Source organism: Poecilia formosa, unplaced genomic scaffold (genome assembly GCF_000485575.1).
Source record: "Poecilia formosa unplaced genomic scaffold, Poecilia_formosa-5.1.2 Scaffold183, whole genome shotgun sequence".
Classification (NCBI taxonomy): Eukaryota; Metazoa; Chordata; class Actinopteri; order Cyprinodontiformes; family Poeciliidae; genus Poecilia; species Poecilia formosa.
Window position 1 is genome coordinate 433,627 of NW_006800122.1, and position 7,044 is coordinate 440,670.

Sequence of the window (7,044 nt, forward strand, 5' to 3'; positions counted from 1 at the left end):
CACGCATACACACACAAACACTTCCTGTCAATACAAACAAAGTCATTAAAACACATGCACATCCAGAGAGTGTTGGGAAACATTTCTCCTTCGGAAACAGAAAGAAAAAAAGAAAACCATCTGGAAAAAGAACAGAAACGCCGTAGATATTGAGGAGCAGCAGGAAGCGAACAAGACCATGAGGTGACAGAGGACAGTTACTGTGGCAACCGGGCCTCTAGTGGCGACTGCCTAATCAGAGAGCAGACAGTCAGATACCCATGGTAATTCCCCCCAGGACGTATACGCTCATTTCACCAGTGGATCACTGGAGCCATTTTACATTAATGACAACTTGCAACTGCTTTCTAATAATGACCGCATTTTTACACAAACCCTTAAGCACACGTCAAAAGCATTTGATTCTCACACAGGACAAATTCTTTGAGTTTATTAAAACAAAACAATTAAACGCTGGGAGGGGATGGGAAGGCGGGTAAATATTTAAACTGCAGGATCTCAAAAACGCTGGCAAGTCAATAGAAACAGAATTACAAACAGGAAGATTAGGAGCTGGACATGGTTTAGCAACAAGAGGATCTGACAACAAACTGAGAGGAACGGGGAATGTGTTTGCTGGATGGATGACTGGGAGATGTTCTGATTACTGACGGATGGCAGTGGGTGTCGAAGGCCTGAAACTGAAACAGCTAAGGGGATCTAATGAGGGAGAATAACAGGGGAAGACATACAGAACAAGAAAGAAGAGGAAACCTAAAACCCACACAACCAACCAACCAACTTAAAACTCACCGTACCGTAGTAGATCGATTACAGAGTCAGAAAGAAAATACCCGTTAGAAGCAACAAGAAATCCGCAGCCTGGATGTGAGGTTGGTCTAAGCAGGCTAAGCAGGCTAAATTACTAGACTTGAATTTGTCAGAGGTGAAGGTGGCACATCATTTTTAATTCCCACAGGGCATACAGCTCAAAGTGAGTCGGGCTGCTGGGAGCCATTCTTTCTACGACTAAGTGTCTTCTTGAAGATGAGTAAAAACCCCCCAAAGAGTAACTCCTTATCTTCTATATATCTATGAGGGGATGCTGGCATTTCTAATCTGGATAAGGAAGAACAAGACAAAACAAAACAAAAAAACAGCTGAGCCCTAAAAAACATTAGCCTTTTAATTTAGATTGATGTTTCATTCCTGACTTATGGCCAAGAGTTGTGGGAAATAACTAAATTTTGATTGTGAAAACAACTCTACAGAGAAGCTTGGCTAACAGAAAAAAGAGAAAACAGCTTGTGTATTAGAAAAGAAAAAAAAAGCAAAGAACAAAGCTGCTACTTCTTTTCATTGAAAGAAGCCAATCGAAGTCATGTGGGTTTCTTGCCAGAATCCTTTCCTAAGGAGGATTTCCCCAAAAAGGAGGACTTGGAGCCAAAGCAGAACATTTTGGAAACGTACAAACAAATTCATCAGGTGTCCCCTGGATGAGGTGAAGAAGTTATGTATAGAATAGAATAGAAAATATTCAAAAGAGACGAGACCAAAATCAGAAATGGATTAAAAAAATGCCTCGGCTGTTGAGGGATGCAACTGCAGCAGCAATTAATGTGTGTTTTTTTTTTTTTGCATATTCCTTTGTATGGTAAACTGAGATACATGGGTCTGACAATCTGGACTGAAGCTACTGGCCTTTGCAGCTCAGTCTTGCAAATGTTTTGATATATGAAAATGGAAAACTTCACAAGAAGAAGAAATGTCCTCATAAAGTTAAACACACCTCGCCCACAAATTCCCAGCCCATCCATAATTCTCCTTTAAAAATCGAAGGATGAGTAGAGTACCTTGGTCAAAGTTAAAGGAAAACAGACTCATTTGGGTAAAAGACAGGACAACCAATCTTACACTACAGATTGTCAATACCACAAAAAGCTTCCATCTTCACCCCCTCAAGTCCTGATCTTAACTAGCCAGGCCAGTTTTCAAGCAGGTAGAGCACCGTTTGTGGTTAAGCTGACCATATCTCTTGACAGAGTGAGGAGCCACAGGTCACGGCCTTGAAGGGAAGGCAGTTTGCAGACACAAGAACACAGCTGCATCCGACATCTTGGAGATAAATGGAGCTTTACGTGAATGCGAATTTGATTTAACACTAGAAAGAGACAATAGAATATAAAGGAACAATATAACATTTACAGCATGTTGATGCAGACGACACTTAAAACCAGGTATGTAAAAAGATTTGAACTCTGAACTGGAAGATTTGGGTAATGATTTTTCTGATATCATTCTATAAGCATTACACAATATTTTCCTATATCGTTCGTAGTCTCAATGTTCTCACACGCCTTTTCAGCTTCACCTGCAAAAGGTTTCTATGCTACTGAGGTCAGGACTTTGTCATCTTCCCCCCTCTTGCATTCCCCTAAATGGTTGGAAATTACATTCTAGTTTCATTTCATGGAACCACACATAACTTAAGAATTAAGTTCTTTTTCCCTTAGTCGTTTACAGAATATAATCCGTGAGGCTTCAGATTCAGCCAGCATCTTCACGAGGTCGATACACGATTTTACCCAAACATCTGTCGGACACAGAACCAGTCCCTTCCTGAATGGTATGATGCATATAGACACTGTCACGTTGCTTAAATTGTCAAACAATTATTTGAACAGTTGAGTGTGACCTTCAAACACCTGGAAATTGTGCCCAGGGATGAATCACACTTGTGAAAATTCACGATTCTGTTTCTGACATCTTGGCTGATTTCTTATTATTTTACGATGATGTCACACAAGGAAGCAGTGTGTCTGAGGTGTTGCCTTAAAATACACTCACAGACATAATCTCACATTTAACTCAAATGTTGTAAATCATCCAATTGGAAGCGTTCCCAAATTGGTTAGACCTACTTAGTTTTAGTGTGATTAAAGCTCTGATTCTGAAAGTAATAAACAGTCTCTAAAAATGTACACTCTCTGAAAGAAAGGAACATTTATGATTTCCTTTTTTACAGTGTGTCCAAAACACTTTTCTTTTTCTTTTTTTTTAAATTAGAGCAGAATTGTGTTTACATTGTTTCGATCCCAATATAGCCTGATTCTAAACCAGCGTTTTTCTGTCTTCCAAAACAAATCCTTTCCTTTTCACCTCTATCTACTTCTGTCCCCATTCCCTCTTTGTCTGAGCCAGTGTTTGGCTGACACACACAGATCATGATCATCATTATGCCAACCAGACATCTGATAGGGAATTTAGTGCCACAGATCACACACACACACAAGCAGCTCTCCTGTGGAATCTCTCACTGCATCAGCTTACAGACAGTACAGCCGTCACCAATTACGTGGTCGATGTCTAACCCACTGATACCGCTCTGCTGCTGTCGAACCCTGCTGCTACCTGTGAATGTCATGCTTGTTAGTTTCTCTTTAATGAAACGAGCTTCAAGATGACACGGGCTCCACTTTCCAGACTGTAATTTCGACCGCTGGTGAGCTGTCCGATCAAACCGAGGAGAAGGTGCTGACCTCGCATTGTCTCGTAAGATGATAAACGTGCTATGGACAGTTGTTTCAGTTTGAAAATCGAGACTGAATTTAGGGCCAAATATTTGAGAAAAATACATTTCTAACAGGAGCTTGGAAAACTGTTGGACATATGTTAGTTTTTGCACTCACAGTGTTGAATATGAAACAGTTTAATAACTATTCAAAAAGCAGCCTCCCCTGCCACTAGACACAACTCACTTCTATTTTGATTGGTTCACAGCTTCTCTGTTAACCTGAGGATCTCCGAAGCATAACACCACAGGTCTGATGATACAATTGCAAAGTCGATCATCGACATTTAGTGTTAGCTATGGGCATTCTGTATCTCTCATATTAGCCCAACAACAAAACAGATTGGGTTCACATTGAGGAGGTAATTCTTCTGAATCGCACGCCTCTCGATCGGTTTCTCCATTGTTGCCCATGTGGGCATTGAACTCCCTTAGGAGAACCACTTAATCCCAAAACGGCACCCCTTTTCAGGACACCATCCAGAGAAGGTTTGATAATCTAAACTACTGTCTGCTTGCACCCTAATCCTGCAAAGAGGTAACACCCTTTTCATGTATTTTACAACACTTAATGCCTGAGTCATTTTTCTAGTCTATTTAAAGTCTCTTTTCTACACCATAACCTCCTCTGGGCTGTGGGTTAACAGCTCTTCGGGGACATGTGCGGCACGGCATATCTCCCTGTGTTTGGGCTCGATAGTTTGGTAGTTTACACAGATTTCTTTCTTCTTTCTGTTATTTCTTCTACAACCAAATTTTTATGTTGAAAATAAAGATCGCTTTTTCACTTCAATCCAGTGAATTACTGTGAGTATAAAAAGACACTTCTGGTAAAAGTCAGAAATGATTGGTAAAGGTTTCTCAGTTTCTGCTGTTATTGTGTTACTGCAAAGGAACGGTACCGTTCACCTTTTATTCTGTTTTCCAGAGGCACTATAGAATCTGTAGAATATTTTTCTCCCAAATCCCAGAGCCGCACAGGCAAATGTGACATGCATAGAGCACAGGCTGCAGGCAGACATTTTACCTCTCGTATTACTTCCATTCAACCTTCTGAGTGACCCCTTACAACCAAGGAATGTGAGCAACATGGCTTTCTTTGATCAGCTGTCAGATAGGGCTTTATCAGGGAGACCCATTAAAACTCACACTACTGTTCTGGTGCCTGCTTCCCTATCAGCTGTTTGTCAGAGAGAGCAGAAGGAATAACATTGGGGAGGGCAAAACAGGCTAGAACGAGTCAAGAGAGGAGAAAAGAGTTGACAAAGGAAGAGCCAGGCAATTACACAGAGGCGTGGGGAGGAAAGGAAACTGACACTAAAGGAGTTGAGGGCAAGGATGGTTGGGCATGTTATCTGCCTTGATTTACAGAGTTCTGTAGGGTATTCAACACTTTGTGCTCCAAACACCATCAACTTCTGCTGGACAAGAATTGATCGAGAAAGAGTCAGTCGCTGGAATATTTCAACACTGCACTCTAGAGGCTGAAAATGTAAACACTGACCACTTATAGTAAGAGTGCTACTATCATTTAAACAATTCTAAATTTTTCAAAACAGATTCCAAGAGGAAGCAGAACTTAATCTCACTACAACACATTTATATTTTACTTAAAAATATGAACGAGGAGATTGCGTGCTTCGTTTTGATCTGTGTCCAAGGACAAAATTACAAGATGCCACTGACTCCAACTCCTTCATTACACTCCTTTACAAACACCCCAGAAGACCACTAGATTAAACTTTAAGACCTTGGCAAGAACAAGAGAGGCTTAATTCAAAATAGTGCTGAGAAAAGCCAGTCTGCAAGAACAGCACAACTGCCCTCTGTGCATGAGTTTAACCGTATTCTTGCCTTTTGACTATTAAACAGAAGCTGCAATGCATTTCATGTATAAAACATAAAGGATACCGCTCGTCGTGCCCTTTGTTCTTTTTTTAGCCAGAAGTTAAGCCAAAACTTCAAGAGGTATTACGAGTTGTTAGCACTTGCAAGGTTGTTTGTAGCTCCAGGGTTCAGTGGTCAGCAGCGCAGCAGCATTTCATAAGTGCACTGGATCCACAGAAAAGTTATCCTTTTAAAATGTAGCTGACGTGTGTAAACTTGAAAATGATGCCGGCCGGCCAGGGATGTGTGCTGAAATATGTCATGCTGACGTTGCTTTGTGGTTGTAATCACAGGGAGAAGTCAGAACTCACCAAGGCTTTTATTCCCATAGGGACAGCTTGTCTTTCCAGAGTGAACAAACACTCAAACTTTCCAGACAGAAAAATCCACTTCTTTACCTCTCAAGACTCTTGCACCACACCTTGAGGGCACGTTTGATCATCTATGTCTGTTATGTGCAAATATTACCTGTCCATTGTGCAGAACCTATTGGTACATTTGGAGACTTTCATCTTGTCCTTCATACATTAACCACCAGCATGTAGGGAGGGTCGAATAATTGAAAGTCTTTTGGCTATGTGTTACTGCCCCCTGGTGGATAAGTCCTTTACCTACAGCTTTGGGTCTCATGACGGAACCTTAAAAGTAAAGGTATAATCTCTAATTTTCTTGAAGCAAGCTGGACTTTTACCAGCTTTCACAGCAATAAAGTTTTGTATCTTTGTATTAAAATTACTACCTCTTTTCTTCTGCCATCAAATGCTCTTTATTCTAATCAAGACCCAGCAGGACTCAGGCTAATTGCAGCTGTTCTCAGGCATATAAAGAAAACAAAACAAAAAAAAAAAAAACAGAATATCTATCATTTTTCAGCTTTATTGTTAATATATAGCTGTATTCAAGTATAAACGAAAAAGAAAAAAAGCTAACTCCATAGCCCAAATACAAACCCAGACATATCCTGGCATAAGGCAGCAGTGTTAATAACTGTGCCACCGTGCAGTCCTGTCCATCCATAAGTATGACATTTATTAATTACAGCATCAAAAACATTTTGTAAATAAAAACCGTGAGCCAGGAGGAAATAATTTCCTTCCTGTCAGAGACAGAGGCAACATTTATAACAGCATATATGATGGATTAGCTATCTGATAAATCTCCAGCCAACAAGAATTATCATTTAAAAGCTGTTATTCATGTTGTCATGAAATTTTTTTCCACATACTATATTTACATAAAACATAGTATATAGTAGTTCAGTTATGCTAGCTTGACTTTGACAACCTTAACATGTGGATGTGGTGTGGAATTCTGTTTCAGTTCAGTTAGAAAATAAAAGGCGACTTATACACCAACTCTGACAAATCATCAGTACAGCAGGTTTTAATGAGCTAGTAGCTGCAGTAGCTAATCTAACACGTTGATCACTTATTAATAATCGCAAAATAAACATCAAGCCATAAAAACATAAGACTGTAATGGACTGCATATTCTGATATTTTCTTTTTGTGGGGATATTATTAGTACTACTATTATTATTTAAAAAAAACTATAGCAATAATAACAGTATTAAATTATAATAACTCTGTTATTATAATTTAATATTA